Below are 18,609 nucleotides of genomic sequence, written 5' to 3'. Positions count from 1 at the left end.
AGTGTTTATTGGAAAATGTCTAAAAATGCAAGTTTATAATGGAAGAACTAAACGTTTTCTGATATACGAAAATATTAAAAAAAAAAAGTTGAGAGAGAGGACGCACTGCAAAAGTCATAGGCATTCGGCGTTAAACATCTCGGCCAATCGAATATCCACTATGTAAAAACGTGCAATGGTGGTACTGGTCCCTATGTCGAGAAAACATCCACAGCAACAGCAAGATGTTCCCTCGCGTACAAAACGTAGAGAACCGTTTATCAGTGTACATAGTCCTGTCTCTGTGCAGGGAGCCAAATTTCACTGTCCTACAGCTAAAATTTATTTATTTATTTGTTACAGTGGTATCCAACATTTTCCCACCTTTTTGCAGGCTCAATGTGGCTTACATATAGCCGTTAAATGAGGGCTGCGTACATTTGGACCCCTTCCACCACCACCAACTCCCCCCCCCCCCCCCCCCCCCCCCCGGGCATCCTGCTTCATGCCTACATACTGATGGGAACATTGACAGCAGCACACTAAACCACACTGAACTACCCAAAGGCACACCTGCTTTACCCCACTGCCCATCCCCACCTCCCAGCAACAGTGCACATGCTCCATAGAAAGGCCATCATGCCATCCTCTGTCCCCATGGTCACCTGAGCTCACACACCACCTGTGACTGCATACCTACCCCCTCAGCCCCCTCCCCCCAAATAAATCTGGCTGAAGCCATCTGTCACAGGCATCCGCCAAGACGACGCAGCCCTAATCCAGCGCATGAGGGAGTGCCTCAGTTCCATAGACATAACACCCCTATAACAGCTCTATCCCTGATCAAGGCCTGAATATGCAGCTACTCTCCCTTACAGCGTGCTCTCAACCCCATATCTTAGTAGAATGTGTTGCAGCCAACCCTAACCTATAAGATTACATGAAAAGGAAAGATGAAGCCCTTTGGACAGCATCCTCAGCAACCAATAGAAAAGTGGCCAGCATGATACACACACCTACCTAGCACATTGCAGCTGCTATAGCAGGTGAAATACAACAGTAACTCCAAACACCCACAGTGGGAATCAAACCCACACCCCTCTGCATTCAGGGCACACAGCCCTAACCCCTACGCCAAACACATACCTGACAAAGGAGTGTTTAAGGAGGACTGTACACTGACCACAGAGGGTCGTCATAGCATCAGTTGCCCCCAAATGGATGGTTTGTCATGCCCCCTAACCTGTACTCATTGGATATACCACTGCCAGCTCTCAAGTTCAGTATGCTGCCTTGTGAGACATCCCTCAAGGCCCAAGCTTGGGGCCCTGAAATCTCCACATTATAGTGGGCCCCCTGCTATATCCCAGCTAGCTGTAGAACACAAGCATGAGGATGCAACACACCCACATCCCTGACAAAAACAGTAGCAATGGCCCCATCCGTGCAACAGCGCAGTGCCATACTATTTCCTAGACAATGCCTGCTAGCCTAGGGCCTTCCAGCAGGGCTAGAATTCATCCTGCGTGCCCATAGCCAGACAACCCTCTCAGGGGACAGAGCTCTAATATCATTGCCTCTGGGGTTCCCTGCTATGTCATCATGTTGGTGCCAGACCTCAGACTATGTCCCTCAGGTAACAACTGCCCCAAGTTGTCCCTGTCTCCTGATAGCCAGCTGCACCACTATGCAAGCCTTGTAGGATGTGTTAATCTCAACTGCAAATCTTTTACAGACACAGGGCACCCTTTAGCCCTCCCCAGTCCAGGACGCCCCCAACAGAGTGTAGGAGAAATGAAAACGGACCCTGGGAAGTGCCAGTCACCCCACAAACAGGCCCACATCCCAACTCATCTGGAGGCCGAGGAGGGGAGGAACCCTGGAGGAACATGCCCCAACTGGAGAGGAAAGAAAAGGCACTGGAACAGCCCCCTTTGACCTACACTGGAAGGCACAGCAGCTGAGGGCTGCCCTGAAACAGCTACCATGCCTGCTGATGGACCCACCCAAAATGATATCCTGCTCCACCTCCTGCTGCAAGTCTCAGTCATGCGCAGAGAATTGCAGCAAGAGCTGGTGACCCAGCAGCAAGAAATAATAGGGCACACTGCAGTGGAGCTCATGATGCTCTGTGAGGAGTGGTGGCAGACTCAATGAGGTTGATGGACCAACACCACTGTATATAGTTCTGTTTTAGTGTTACAAATATAACGTTTACAGTTGTTTGCATACAAGGTCTGTCTCCACACTGTAAAAAAAAAAAAAAAAAGTGTTCAGTTCCTGATGTGCAAGGGTTATGCTAATGGAGAAGGGATCTAATGGGCCTTGCAGCAGAAGACAGCCCTTTGGGACTCAAACCTGCCCTTCCCCCAACCCCCCCTCCCCGGGGGATCCCAGGCCACACCCCATCATGTTGTGTCTCTAGTAGGCAAAAATTAGGTAATGGCAAACGTCTTAGGGCCTGCCACAACCTGCACTAACAGTTGAACTAAGGTTCCCCACTTCAGCACATGACACAGGTTGTAAGGTCTATGGAAGCTGCTACCTAGGTCCTGGGGGGGGGGGGGGGGGGAGAGAGAGAGAGAGACAAAGGACTACCGTCTCCATTTCTATTCCCTTTTCTGAGCTCATGGCATTAGGGCATCTGGGAGTTGGGCCTTTCCTGAGCTGAGTCATGAAGCCAGATATTGCCCTGCCAGTGCCTGGGGGCAGGCCAGCCCCTCAGTTGGTGAGATGGCAATACAAATATCAGAGACATATGCAGAGAATGTTGCCGGTGCATGAAAATGTCTCTCAGACAGATTTCTGGGCCATATCCTCACCAATTGAGGGTCAGCCTCATGACTCAACAAAAAAAAAACAACAAAAAAAAAAACACTTCCATCTCCCAAACGTCTAAGTGGCCGCAGCTGAAACGTCTATAGTGCCCTATTAAAATGTGCATCTTGGGATTGTCAACCCTACACATACCACAATTGCTATGTCACACAAAAAGAAGACCCCGAGCAGGAAGTGCAATTTCAGCAATGGTGAAACTGTGCTCCTTGTCAAGGAGATCATGGTACGCCATGCCAATCTCTTTGATCCCAAGGTGAATCTGAGGAGAAAGAGCAAGAAGTCCCAGGATTGAGGGAGAAAGCTAAAGAGTGAATGTGCCTTTGCAGGGTAGATGAGAAAAAGGCATGGGGGTTCATGTAGCAAGCCCAGAGATATACAGTTTGCTTATAGCCCAAACTACCTAGACACAGTTGGATTACAAACGTCAATTTTGCTTTCTGAGTTCTCCCCCCCCCCCCCCCCCCCCCCCAATGTGCCACATAGCCACCTACTATAAGAAAAAGCTTTATGTGACCCATTCTCACCAGCTGCATACATCTCTACTCAACCCACTGAGAAACAGTTTACAGGAGCATTGGCAGCACTTGATAGGGAGGAGAATCCCATTACTGCTCAAGGGCAATTCCTAATGGCTGGAACCAAGCCGCATATATACGTTCAACTGCGATCTCTTCCTCCCAGCCAGAAATCATCACTGTAATGTCTAGGCTAGGTACATTAACAACAGGAGGCATACCCTAGGTAGCTGTGAATGGAGGCCCGTGACAGTTGCGATTTGCTGTCAGGTTTTTTTTTCCCCAGTTTAAAGCAGAATACAGAAAAAGTTATACAATTAAAATTAAAAAAAAAAAAAAAGGGCAAAGAAGCAACTTTCAACAGGGTTTCAACTCATACGTGTCATATTTAAGTAACAGAGCATTTTCTTTTCTAGCAAAAAAGGTGCTGGTACTCAGATGCCAAGGCCATCTTTCAGGAGTGGAGTGAAAACTGAAGGACCCACTCCACAATAGACAAGTCCTCTGCAACCAGCCATATAATCTGTGAAAATGTAGCACTTGTGTGCAGAGCCTGAGTTCTTTCATTAATACTTGGGGACCATGGGTCAGTTTTAGAAGGCAATGAAAAAGGTGCTGGTACTCAGTATCCCCCCCCCCACCCTCCACCACAACCACCACCCTGAGTACCTCCTGAAAAAAAGTCCTGCTAAAGAATACTGCCCATTCAAAATTATACACTTCCTTTCACCAGTATATAGATTTGCCTACCACTTCACAAACTGAAAATTCTGGGACATAGTCATATCAAGCCCAGTTCCAGTAAGACATGTACACTAACGAGAAGCAGTAAACAGAATCAGTGTATGCACAGAACTGTTAAACTTCTTTCAAATCCTCTTCCTATAATTTTAAAGCCTTCATTTACACCTCTGTGATAAATCACAACCTCCCTAACCATCTTAAGCTTAGAAAAAGGAAAAATTATATCTTACCTGACAATTTTCTTTCAATTAGTCCTGCCAGACCAGTCCAGAATGAATGAGTTATGTCCATCCACCAGTGGAAGGAGAAAGAGGACAAACAGCTCCAAGTGAAACATCCCCTAAGGGATTAGTGCAGCCATAGAATGCTCAGTATTATGGATAGCTGAGCAGTGGTGTTTACCATGAGAGTGCATGACCAACTCTACATACAAATATCACTTATATAAACAAGTGTGGCATCACTCAACCGAAATGCAGGTATTCCACAGATTCCACTCTTGGTTATATTTGGTCCTCAGAAACCCCCAGTATCCAAGGTGTATGTCAGAGAATCCTGAGACTCGAAGCAGAGATACCTGGGAAAAAATAATCAGGAGAGAAGAACTACACAGATGCAAACTAAGCAATGAGAGAGGGTTTCTGAACTGTCTAGTAGGACTAAAGGAAGAAAATTATCAGGTAAGCCAATTTTTCCTTCCTTGTCATCCATAGCAGACTATTCCAGAACAAATTAATTATTGTAGACTCACTGTTTTGTAATTGCTTCATCGGAAAGACTGGATTCTTTTTTTTTTTTTAAAGAGCTATTCATGTGGAGTGTCATTAAGTATATGTATAATTGTAACCCACTTTAGTTAAAGCTGGATATAAACTTTTAAAAATAAATGTAGCAAAGCAGTCTCCCTACCAGAGCAAGACTAATGAAAAGGAAGAAAAAAATGTGCAAGATGTGGAAGACCTGAACAGAAAAACAAAATGAACTGGAGGCATCCTGTAAGGACCCCGAAAACAGAATTGTGAAAAAGCGCAGGAAATTGCTAGAGAAATGCGTAGTGACAGTTGCCCACCAGAACAAGGATACTCAAACAACGAAGCTCATAACAATATGCCTCCCAGACTAGCACAACAAGGTGGCCTAACCAGAAGACCCTAAACGGTATGGCTAATGGTAATGTAAAAAGGGCAATGTACTAAGGCAGCGAATCAATGACCACCAGAACAGTAAGTAGCTTGCAAGTCATAATGACCAGGATTGTTGCCAACTGAACGAGAGAGACAAGAGAAGCAGAGGAACAGTCACAGCAACTCAGATTCCAAGCTGGTGATACCTTAATGAGAACTGAAGAACCAGAAGCCATCAGAACCAGGCCAGAGGGAATACATTACCAAAGGTTGCCCAGGCAGCAACAGTTGGTACACACTAGAAGATGCAGGCTGCAAAGCTAAACAGGTATCCAGGGAAGCCACAGTTATCAGAATGCCTGTGTAGGGTAGTTATAAAGGTCCATGCAGGCATCATAAAAGCAATGACTACTGCACGAAGCAGGCGTGAAATGGATCAATCAGAGAAGCCCAAAAAGGGAGACTATCTGACCAGGAAAAAGGTGAAGGCAACCCATACTTGCAGGCAGAACTGAAGTCAGACAAAGAAACAGTCGGGCCGAACATCTGTGCTGAAGCTGCTGCCAATCTGGAAAGCTCTCCTGCAGTTATTGCCTAAGGAGGTACGCCTCTGGCCACAGCAGATAAGCCCACTCTTGAGGCTGCTACAATTAAAATCTTAGGCCGCTTCCCACTCTGCCTGCGGATGTGGCTTCATAGTGCAAAGACCAATTCAGCAGACCACCAAGAAACAGGAGTATGCATATCCTGAAGTATCATTGAGGATGCAACCCTTAGTTGTTTTCACAAGGGTATAGATCTGCAGCTACATCTGTGGGCCCCTCCAGATATCCATACAAGCAGGCCATCCCAGAGAGTGAGGACGCTTACTGCCAATATAACAGGCCCAGGCATGGCCCTCCCAAAAGTCAAAGCAAGCAGAATATGCTGATTGCAACCAAAAAAAGTCCTGCTATAAGGAAAATCTGGAAGAAGACAAACAGACTTGCTGTCATGTATGAAAGGCTTCCCACTGCACAAGGCTCAAACCACAGGAAAGAGGATACCGAAGATTTTCCAAATGTGCCGCATTTCCTTAAGAAGGGAAGATGGAAACCATCCCAAATTCAGCATGGTAAAGGAGCCCTATGAAATGAGAAAGTGCATACTCCCAATGACATTTGGGGGGAGGGGGGGAGGAATGAAATGAGACCAAAGAGGACTCCTGGTCTCAGGCTACAAGTCACCCAGCAGTGCACCACTGATGAAACATAGGCCCACAGTATCCAGGAAAGAGAAAAAGAAAACAGCATAGAATACCTGATGACGGTATTAGGAGGCAGTCAAGGTGGGAGGGGATGCAAGGAAGCTCAGCAACTCCCCCTATTGCTGACAACCCAGACAGCCAATGAGTGGTATCTCTCACATGATCATGCCAGTTGGACAATGCACAACTGTAAGGAAAGGGAAAACTGTTTACCTGGTGATACCTCCGGCCAAATTAGAAATGGTGATGAAGAGAAAAATCAAGAAACTAACATTACAAGGCCTGAGCGAGATAGACGCCATAATAGAGCGCAATATCTGGTGACACTAGACAGGTCAGGAGTAGCCTGGCATGAGGAGGCCCCCATAATGGAGCCAAAGTCCAGAGCAAGAATATGTTACTACTGAAAGACCAAAGAGTTGCTCTGATACAGAGACCAAAATTAGTGCCAGGAATCAGAAGAAAGAGGGGAAGAGGGGTACTGCTAGACTACAGTCCCATGGCAGGCGTCCCTATATCACCGCATAGAAAATAGAATAGAGCTCTAGAGCCTGCTGCCCCCAAAGGCAACTCAAGTGACGGCTGCCCAAAGCAACTCCCAGAGGCCCAAGAAGCTGATGTCAAAAGCAACTGTCAAAAGGTGGCTGCCTCAGAAACACGACAGGGAGCTGATAAGAATAATCGCTTCCTAAAAGGGAAGAACTAAGGAAAGTCCATGAGACTGCAAGGGTCATACTAAGTGAAGGCTAGGTCACCATCAAGAGCAAAAAGGTTTCTAGGTATGGATAGCCCCTGAAAGTGACAGCACCCCAATTACATGGAACATCTCCATCAGAAATTACTCTCGCACTAAGAGGGAACACAGCTGAAGGAGCTGCCAGCACAAAGACAGAATAGAAGCTGTTACCTTATGTAGGGTAGCAGAGCACTGCTGCCTAGTCAACAGGAAGAAAGAACTACTGAAGAGACCACAGAACCTATGCAACCAGGGAATACCCTGTGCGCATACTGAGAGGCTGCCACCTATATGGTCAGCAATAGTGCCTACCACCAAAGAGATCCAGAGGGCATTGCTCCCACACTGACTAGTAGGCTGACGTTATAGGAACCATAGACGCACTGCCAATCTCAGCAGCAGCGAATGCTGTCTTCTCTGAGTAGCAGAGAACGGTGTCAGTTACTACAGCAGCTCAGCTAGTAGCCTGTAGATCATCGAATGAAGTCTCAGAAGAGTGCTCACCCCAGGGAAAACAGGAAGATGCTAAACATCAAGGAGGGAGAGGGAAGCATACAGCCAGTGTTGCAAAAAACCCTGGAAACAATAAAGGAACGCTGACATAGTTCAGCATAACAGAACTGCCACCAACCAGTATCCAAGCAGAAGACTAGTCAGGAATAATCACAAAAAGTCTCTTGGAGACCATCAGACAGCCTGCCATACTGTGCTCAAGAAACTGGAATGGTGAAGCCAGTTAAAAGCAAGAAATGTATTAAATGAGGAAGTTACGAAATGAGAAAGACAACCATCCCTCAATACACCCTAAGATATGTAGGTGACCCACATAAAGGGTAGCATGCAAAAATAGAGTTAGCCCTGTACATGGCAGTAGAGCAATCCATATACAGGGAATTTCTGAGACTGAGGACCAAATATAACCAAGAGTGGAATTCTTCAAATAAATAAGGGAAGCATCCCTCTAAGTAATAGAAACAGGCTACCTTAATTCCAGGCAAAACCAGAGAAACAGAACAAAGAGCGCATACATCTGGATCTTTTTCTTTTTGCAATGGAAGCAGACAAGGTTGCCTGAGAAAGCGCCCGAAAAACACGAACAGAGCAAGTATAAGACGTGATGCCCCTTTCCTGCCTGAGCAGCGGTTACTGCATAGAGATAGACAACAAAGTGCATGCGGGGGGGGGGGGGGGGGGGGGGGGGGGAAACAGACCCTACCAAGAACCGCAACAAAAAAAATAAAGCGCAAAACAGCTACCTGGTTATTGTACATTTTGAACTCCCAGTTTGTGGACTTTTGACTGAGACAAGAAATTATTATGTAAAATGTCTTGCTTTATGAAGTTTTTTTCTTTCTTGATCAGTCTTTCCTGTTACAAGATTGATATGCTTGTATAATTAAAATTCAATAAATAAATTAAAAAAAACAGCTACCTGGAGGAACAAAGCATAGCGCCATACTCCCGAAGGAAATGGAGAGCTAGGAGAAAAAAAACTCTGCCGACCCAAAGAACAACACTTGCCGCTTCAGTCAGAAACCCAGACAGGGGAATCCCACTAGGTGGAGATCAACAGCCGCATCACAGCGTGGATATGGAAGGTCTTTGGAGGCATCTTGGTGTCCGACATCATGGGGCAATATGTAGCCTCCGAACCAAGAAGTTCAGGAGAGGAAATGTTTAGTACTTCTAGCACTTTAGAAATGAGGAACAGCAGCTCCTCCTTATGGAAGAGCCGAGCTGCCGTGGCATCATCCTCCTCCTCAAGAGGGAACTCACCCTCCTCTAAGGGTTCAGACAGCAGGGCATCAGAGTCATAGTCCAAAAACAAGAGAAGCTCATCAAGCAACTTGTGCATATCCAAACATGCCCACTTAGGCTGTTGATCTGCTAAACCCCCAGAGGGGGCAGAAGGAGGCCGAGCAGACAGGGGTCACTTCAGCAGAAAGACCTTATGCATAAACAGTGAGAAAACAACAAGGCAAATGTTCTACTAAATCCAACCTGGAGGATAAAAGCAAGAGGCAGAGGTAAATCCAAAGGCTCCCAGAGATTTACACATCTGTGCCCAACATGGCCATGTTTTGCCTTGAAACAGCTGAGTTAGGGGCTAAGTTAGCAGCTGGTGGATTTTACAAACAGTACACAGCAAGGAGGAAGTGGGACTGTACCAACTAACCAAGGCAGACCACGGGTAAAAAGTGTCCAGAAGTTTTTTTTTTTATATGTGGATGTATAGAGAGAGGTGTGACCAGCAGAAGAAAAGAGGTTTTGATGCCCCTGTACAAGTCATTGGTGAGGCCACACCTGGAGTATTGTGTTCAGTTTTGGAGGCCGTATCTTGAAAAGGATGTAAAAAGAATTGAAGCGGTGCAAAGAAAAGCTACGAAAATGGTATGGGATTTACGTTACAAGACATATGAGGAGAGACTTGCGCACCTGAACATGTATACCCTGGAGGAGAGGAGAAACAGGGGTGATATGATACAGACGTTCAAATATTTGAAAGGTATAAATCCGCAAGCAAACCTTTTCCAGAGATGGGAAGGCGGTAAAACGAGAGGACATGAAATGAGATTGAAGGGGGGCAGACTCAAGAAAAATATCAGGAAGTATTTTTTCACGGAGAGAGTGGTGGATACTTGGAATGCCCTCCCGCGGGAGGTGGTGGAGATGAAAACGGTAACGGAATTCAAACATGCGTGGGATAAACATAAAGGAATTCTGTTCAGAAGGAATGGATCCTCCGAAGCTTAGCCGAGATTCGGTGGCGGGGCTGGTGGTTAGGAGATGGGCCTTGTTCTGGGCAGACTTCTACTATCTGTGCACTGAAAATGGCAAAAACAAATCAAGGTCAGGTATACACATAAAGTAGCACATATGAGTTTAAATTGTTGGGCAGACTGGATGGGTGCAGGTCTTTTTCTGCTGTCATCTACTATTTTACTATGTTACTTGTGTTGCAGACCAGCCAAAACACGGCCCGTGTTGGGTCTTTTTATTGCATCAGATTTTCCACTGGCAAATAAACTTCTGGACACTTTTTACTTGTGGTCTGCCTTGGTTACTTGATACAGTCCCACTTCTACCTTGCTGTGTACTTTTTATTCTTTCCTTGTGGAAGGTGTGTAGGCCCCTCTTTGGGTTCTTTTCTTTGTTTGGAATATTACAAACTTCACTATGTCTATTCCTTTCTCTGGATGCGGCAAAAGATACCAAAACCTGAAATAGGGTAGACACCGCTGATGGTGTGGATAACATGAGGAAGGACTTAGCGAAGCTAGACGAATGGAATTTAGCAGCTTAGATTTAATGTTAGAAAATGCAGGCTGCAAAAACTCGAGGGAACTGTACAGTTTTGGAGATGAAGAACTTTTGTGCATGTAAGTGGAGCAGGACTTGGGCGTGATCGTATATGATGATCTTAAGGTGTCCAAACATGTCAAAAAGGCGACAGCAAAAGCTAGAAGGATGCTTGGGTGCATAGGGAGAGAAATGGCCAATAGGAAAACGGAGGCGTTGATGCCCTTGTATAAGACCCTGGTGAGACCTCATCTAGAATACGTGTACAATTCTGGAAACCACACTTTCAAAAATATATAAACAAGATGGAGTTGATCCAGAGGGTGGCTACTAAAATGGTCAGTGGTCATCATAAAGCGTATGTGGACAAAGATCTCAATATGTATACTTTGGAAGAAAGACAGGGGAGATACGAGAGAGACATTTAAATTCTTATGCAGCATAAATGCGCAGGAAGCGAGTCTCTTTCAACTGAAAGGAAGCTCTGGAACGAGGGGACATGAGGGACATAGGATGAAAGCGAAAGGGCATAGACTCACAAGTAACCTAAGGAAATACTTCTTCATGGATAGGGTGGTGAAACGGCTTCCCAGTGGAAGAGGTGGAGACAAAAACAGTATATGAAATCAAGTGATCTTGGGCCAAATACACAGGATCTCTAAGGGAGTGACAGGGAGAATAGATTGCATGGATGTGCAGACTGGATAGGCCATACAGTCTGTACCTACCTACATGTTTCTCTGTTTCTATGTAAAATAGATTCCACAACTAAGGAATGATGGGGTAAATTAGTTTTTTTTCAAACCCAATGCATTTCTGTACCCTGTACATTGTATCAATTTTCTTTGGAGCAACTTGAACTGTTAATGGAGTCTCCCAGTTCTTGATTAGAGTATTCCTCATGACTGTATGAAGTGGAACAGTGATTCCTCTCTAGGAGGAGAGTCAATCTAGAACCTCAAAAAGTTCTGAATAAGGTTCCACCTCCATCTCTAATTTGAAAGGTATGGCTTGGACCAAGTCACAGACAAAGCCAGGAAAGGATATACTTTCAGGAGGAGACTTGCGTCTCTAAGACAGCAGAGAAGGGTCAGATGGGATGCCATGGGACTCCTCTGCTGAGAGGTTCTGCAGGTCCTACCCCATCTTCCAGGAGAGGTCTGCATCTGGGGGTCAGATGGGATGCCATAGGATTCCTCAGCTGAGAGGACCTATGTGTTCTGCCCTGTCTCCCAGGAGAGGTCTGAATCTGACTCTTCAAAGTATTCCTCTTGGGTAAAACATGGAAGAGTGTGTCAACTAGTGTCTGCTCTAGGTGGAAGAACTTTGAGGCAGATGAGTCTCTGAGAATGGAGAAAGTTCCTCTGCCAATGTCAACGCATGCATTGGTCGGGTTTGTGGTGCCCCCGACAGTCAACATCAAGCTGGTGTGTGGGACCTCTCCTGTGACTGTCTCTCCAATCAATCTACGGGCTGGGCTGAGGCTGGTGCAAGCACTCTGAAAAACTGAATAGACTGCGTATGCGGTAGCTCCAACAGCTCCTGTTTGAGCATAATCCAGATTTCCTCCTGCAGAGTAAGCATCGGTACTATCTGAGAAAGCATGTGGAGACAGCCTGAGTTATAGCCTGTGCAGGCGAAGGAGATCGAGGACCTCAGAGGCTCTCGTTGAGAAATAAGTTGGAGAAGGAGAGCAATCACTGTGACATGGACGCTTCCTGTACATTGAGGATGACAATACAGGGGAGGTGTTGGCAGAGTGCTTGGAGGGAGAACGATGGCAATGCTTCTTAGGTTTTTTTATGCTGCAATTCCCTCGATGCATGTGGCACCGATAAGGACATAGGAGTCCTTACACGGTCGCAATACCGAATGTGATGTCAGACATTCTCGATGTTGCATCGGTGCACCCGATGTTGATGCAAGTTCCACGTCTAGGGCCGAATCACCTGCCATGCTCAATTCCAATGCAGATCCAAAATGTTTATCACACTGTGTGGGCTTTAATTGTCCTTATTTGCATGCATAGACAGAGGCCACACTGTATGTCCAAGCACTGAACACACCAGTTATGGGGGTCTATGCTTGAAATGGTCCTATTGCATCGAGTACAACCACTCAGCACCCTCATTGACATGGAGGGAAAGACGACCAACGCTAAGTCAAAAATCTCAATGGTCCAGGAAGCTTCAGTAGTTCCACACCCGAAAACAGTTGATGCTTCCCAGGCACAAGAAGGGCTCAGAGGCCCCAAAGGCCGAAAAAAGAAAGTTGAAAATAATCTGAAAAATCAATAAATGAATTAAAATTAAGAAAAAAAAATATGAGAAAAAAATGTTCTGAAAAAAAAGGAAAGCACCAAAATAGAAAAGTTTGACGTGCTAAGAGATTTCCGGGCTCCACAGATGGCATCACTCGCATATGAGAGTGTCATGCCTGCTTGTCCTCGGATAAAGCCTATCTCTTCAGTATTCTCTCTATGGCACAGGACCTTTATGGCAGAGCACTTTCTCCTCTCTATCTCCACCTGGACAATAACATGCAAGAATCTGGCTTGATCTCTGGGATGTAACAGAAACATTATCAGAAATTTTAAACTTAGTTCAAGCCACTACAGGCAACCAGTGAAGTTTATATTTAAAAAATCCATATAATATGATCATAAATCCTGTTAAAAAAATAAACTTCAATTCAACATGTGGTAGCTTGCTTTAAATTTAAGTCCTAAATAAACATATTACAATAAATTGATGATAATCAGCACTTGGAGCCCTGAACAAAATCAAATGCCTAAAGGAATGGCTTTTGACAGTACCCACAATTATCATATTCTTAATCTGGACATTAAAAGATTTTTTGGATTTAAGTATAACACCGAGCTATTTTGCTTCCACATGAATCAGTATCCCATCAGTATCTTGTACGGAAGCATCCCAGTTTACCACAAAAACCTCACAGTTTAAATTCAAGATTACCTTCTTCCTAGACACCAATGCACCATTACGTATGCACTGTTTTTCTGCATACAGTAATCCTGTGTCATAGCCTAGGAAAACATGAAATATCAAAATTAGCATAAATAGCTCAGTCTACACAAGATCTTATCCAAAAAAAGGTCAAGAAGCAAGCAATACCACCTCAAGACAATTATATTATTGGATCAGCTTAAAATGAACAATGTCTAGTGTTCTATCCTGCACACAGTAGTGCTGTCCGATTCAGTCAAAAAATTTTCAATTCGATACGATTCGATTTTTTCAAAAAATTGGTTTTTCGATTCAATTTGATTTAACTAGACTGAAATAGTAGGCCCACATGCTAATATAACAACACAAAGGGTAAAAAAAAAAAAAAAAAAAAAACCAAAACCAGGCAGCAGCAATTCAACAAATGCAAACTTTAATGTGAGCACACCATGCTGTGTTACATCATGTGAAAAGTAAAGTTTGGTCAAGTCCTACATCTTCCAGTTTTTATTAAGAAAAATCATTTTGTCCACTTTGGCATGCTTCAGACAACTGCGTCTTGCAGCTATAATTTGTCCAGCAGCAGAAACATGTGAGTGGGTACTATGGTTTTGTGTTGGAGGGTGAGGGGGTGGGGTTTGAGGGGTGGAGGGGGATTTTGTCAGTTTGGATGTGGTTTGTTTTGTTTTTTGGGGTAAGGTGGGGTGCAAATTGAAATGTCCAGTTGTTTTTTTTTAGTTTAAATTGGCCTACTTGCCCTAAGGGATTGGAACACGAACATTGTTTTTTCTATATATAGTAACGTCTCCCCTTAGGATTGTTACATTTAATGTTAAGGGTCTGAATTCGACTCGCAAGAGGTCTTTGGTGTTTAAAGAATTGCTTGCCAAACGTGCCAGTGTTGTCCTGTTGCAAGAGACTCATTTCAAGAAGTGTCATGAATCACAGTTTAGGAATAGGACTTTTTCTACGAGAATGTTTGTCTCTGACCTGACCAACTAAGACCAAAGGAGTTTGTATTTTATCTCACAGAGATTTGTCTGTTCAGGTCCATGGGATCAAGAGAGATCTGGCTGGTCAATTTCTGTATGTACATGTAGTCATTAATTCTATGGAACTTACTATTGCTAATCTTTATGCTCCAAATGCTAATCAATATGATTTCCTTCACATTAGAAATTCCTTATCAGCTTTTTCTCATGGACCATTAATTGTTGGGGGGAGACTTTAATGTGTGTGCTTCACCAGTTTTCGACTCCTCTAATGTCATCTCCTTGCCTGACACAATACATTCTAGAGCTCTTCAGGATTTCTTTAAAGATTTGGGGTTGGTGGATGTTTGGAGGGATGGTCACAGGAGGGAGCAGGACTATTCTATTTTTTTTTCCAGCAGTGCATCATACTTATTCTCGGTTGGATTATATTTTTTTGGTTGCTTCTTTACAAGATGAGGTGTTCACAAATGTCATTGGGTCCATCACTTTTCTTGATCATGCTCTCTGCTGGGTGGACTTGCTGGGTATACAATCTGATTAAAGGGAGGTAAGATGGACCCTTAATGCCAGTCTTCTTAGGAATGAGCAGGTTTTGGCCGATCATAGAACTCTTAAGGACTACCAACAAACTAACCTAGATTCTGGGCCACAGCTTCATGTAGTTTGGGATGCCTTAAAGGCAGTTGCTCTGGGATTTTTTTTTTTTTGAGCGGAGTTGCTACACATAAGCGGGAGAGAGACTCTCAGCGTGATCAAACTCTAGCTAACATTGCAGTCCTGGAAAGAAAGACAAACAAAAAGGAGGAGCAAACCTCACATGAACGTGAGCAACAAAAGCGAAAAAAAAAGTGAGGTAGATCCAAGGAGCATATCAAGTCAGCACGGATTTAGTGAAGGGAAGTCTTGCCTCACCAATCTAATGCATTTTTTTGAGGGGGTAAGCAAACATGTGGACAATGGGGAGCCGGTTGATATTGTATATCTGGATTTTCAGAAGGCGTTTGACAAAGTGCCGCACGAAAGACTCCTGAAGAAATTGCAGAGTCATGGAATCGGAGGTAGGGTATTATTATGGATTAAGAACTGGTTGAAAGATAGGAAGCAGAGAGTAGGATTGCGTGGCCAGTATTCTCAGTGGAGGAGGGTAGTTAGTGGGGTCCCGCAGGGGTCTGTGCTGGGTCCGTTGCTTTTTAATGTATTTATAAATGACCTAGAGATGGGAATAACTAGTGAGGTAATTAAATTCGCCGATGAAACAAAATTATTCAGTGTCGTCAAGTCGCAGGAGGAATGTGAACGATTACAGGAGGACCTTGCGAGACTGGGAGAATGGGCGTGCAAGTGGCAGATGAAGTTCAATGTTGACAAGTGCAAAGTGATGCATGTGGGTAAGAGGAACCCGAATTATAGCTACGTCTTGCAAGGTTCCGCGTTAGGAGTTACGGATCAAGAAAGGGATCTGGGTGTCGTTGTCGATGATACGCTGAAACCTTCTGCTCAGTGTGCTGCTGCGGCTAGGAAAGCGAATAGAATGTTGGGTGTTATTAGGAAGGGTATGGAGTCCAGGTGTGCGGATGTTATAATGCCGTTGTATCGCTCCATGGTGCGACCGCACCTGGAGTATTGTGTTCAGTACTGGTCTCCGTATCTCAAAAAAGATATAGTAGAATTGGAAAAGGTACAGCGAAGGGCGACGAAAATGATAGTGGGGATGGGACGACTTTCCTACGAAGAGAGGCTGAGAAGGCTAGGGCTTTTCAGCTTGGAGAAGAGACGGCTGAGGGGAGATATGATAGAAGTGTATAAAATAATGAGTGGAATGGATCGGGTGGATGTGAAGCGACTGTTCACGCTATCCAAAAATACTAGGACTAGAGGGCATGAGTTGAAGCTACAGTGTGGTAAATTTAAAACGAATCGGAGAAAATTTTTCTTCACCCAACGTGTAATTAGACTCTGGAATTCGTTGCCGGAGAACGTGGTACGGGCGGTTAGCTTGACGGAGTTTAAAAAGGGGTTAGATAGATTCCTAAAGGACAAGTCCATAGACCGCTATTAAATGGACTTGGAAAAATTCCACATTTTTAGGTATAACTTGTCTGGAATGTTTTTACGTTTGGGGAGCGTGCCAGGTGCCCTTGACCTGGATTGGCCACTGTCGGTGACAGGATGCTGGGCTAGATGGACCTTTGGTCTTTCCCAGTATGGCACTACTTATGTACTTATGTTTTTATTGGAAGAACATAAGCAGACTGGATCCCCAGAGACTTGGCGCTCATTACAGGATGTGCACCTCTCTCTGGAAAGCTTACATCAAGAGGAGCTGGCTTTTAATTCATCACATCTCAAACAAATACATTATGAATATACTGGGAAGGCGAGTAAGATTCTGGCTACAACAGCAGCATATGGCCCATGCTATTGTTAAGATTAAAGATGCTTTTTGAGAGATTTATACACTTGGGTTCCCCAGATACAGCAATCCCTTATATCTGACTGACTATTAGTATACTGCCTGTTTTGTCAAATAAATCTAAAGCTCAATTGGAAAGGCCTGTTTCTCCTCTAGATGTGATCAAAGCAATTCAATCTTTGCCTACCAGGAAGTCCCTAGGGTTGGACAGCTTTCCGGTGGAATACTATATGACCTTTGCTGGTGAGCTGGCACTGCTCCTTTCAGAGGTGTTTAATCGGCTGCAACAGGGGAACCCATTGCTGGACACTACGCAAGAGGCTTGGATTACGGTGATTGCCAAGGAGGACAAGGACCCTGTGGAGTGCTCCTCCTATCACCCCATCTCAGTACTGAATGCTGATGTTAAGATATTGGCCAAAAGTGTTTACTTTACATCTGGGGCCTATTTTGCCATCATTGGGGCTTTGTTATGCACCACCAGGCATCTGACAATATTTGGAGGGTGGTCAATTTGATAAATTTTGTCCATATCCGTTCTTATCCACTGTTTCTCTTGGGGATAGATGCCAAAAAGGCTTTTTGATCGGGGTTACTGGGTCTTTTTAGAGGGTGTTATGAATACGATGGGGTTTGGAGGGTATTTTATGGCGTGGATTCAGGGTCTTTATATGGAGCCAAGGGCTTGTGTGAGGATTAAGGGGGAACTCCACTCTTTTGGGTTGGAGAGAGCATCAGGGATGCCCTATATCCCTGCTTCTCTTTGCTCTGAATTTGGAACTTTTGGCGGAGGCTCTTAGGAGGAATCCTGACATGCAGGGGGTGCGGGTGGGGGGGGGCAGAATATAAACTTGGCTTGTTTGCAGATGATATCTTGCTGACACTCTCCTCTCCCATGACTACTTTGCCTAATCTTATACAGGAGGTGGAAGCATTCTCTGGAGTCTTAGGGTTTAAGCTCAATATAGGGAAGAATGAAACCTTCAACATTACTATAGTTCAGTCGCACTTGAAGGATTTGTTTCCTTTTAAGTGGGTGGAAGGTAGTTTGAAGTATCTGGGAATATATCTTACTGATCAGCCATCCGCTTTGTTTTCAACTAATTATCCCGGGCTTAGTAAACCCTTGAGGAAGGATTTTGTGCAGTGGAAAGACTTGGATCTTACTTGGTGCAGTAGAATTACCACTTTGAAAAGGATGGCTTTTCCTAGACTGCTTTATGCTTTCCAAGTTCTCCCTATTGCAGTCCCCACTAAATTTCTGAAAACGCTGCAGACTGACTTCTGTCAGTTTATCTGGTCTGATAAGCATCCTCGGTTTTCCCACAAGATTCTTTATAGAAGTAAACAGGGGGTTCCCAATGTTTCTTTTCTTTTTATTATAGAGCTGCACAGGTAAGAGTGGCCATAGAATGGAGTCATCCGCATTCATCTAAGGTATGGTTGGCTATTGAGCAGGCACTGGCAGCAGAGGTTCCTCCGAGACATCTTCTCTGACTTCCTCAGCAATATAGAGCCTTCCTCTCTTCAGCTAGTGCTCTTACCATGCATACATTGTGCTTATGGGATGGTATGAGTAAGGTGACAAATTTTCAATTGTCAAGATTTACTCACATACTATATAACCCTTTGGTTCCCCCAGAACTCACCTCTGATGTTTTTAAAATTTGGGATAGTCAGGGGCTTTCTGTCTGGGGTGACCTTATGACGATGACTAAAGACACAAGTCAGAAGACGTGAACGTGCATGGAAC

The 18,609-nt window shown here is 44.6% G+C and overlaps 1 protein-coding gene across 3 annotated transcripts in view; it reads right to left on the bottom strand.

The window, feature by feature from the left end:
- Positions 1-18,609, bottom strand: part of LOC115466814 (cyclic AMP-dependent transcription factor ATF-7) — a 430,182-nt gene that overhangs the window by 313,019 nt on the left and 98,554 nt on the right. Inside the window, exon 1 of one of the 3 annotated variants that reach the window (XM_030198349.1) lies at positions 13,458-13,530. The exons of the other annotated variants lie outside the window; for them this stretch is intronic. The gene's annotated coding sequence lies outside the window, so the exon portion shown is untranslated. Of the gene's footprint in view, positions 1-13,457; positions 13,531-18,609 lie in introns of those variants that run through there. 3 annotated transcript variants of the gene reach the window in all.

This window comes from Microcaecilia unicolor, chromosome 3 (genome assembly GCF_901765095.1).
Source record: "Microcaecilia unicolor chromosome 3, aMicUni1.1, whole genome shotgun sequence".
Classification (NCBI taxonomy): Eukaryota; Metazoa; Chordata; class Amphibia; order Gymnophiona; family Siphonopidae; genus Microcaecilia; species Microcaecilia unicolor.
This window is presented reverse-complemented; position numbering and strand designations above follow the sequence as displayed.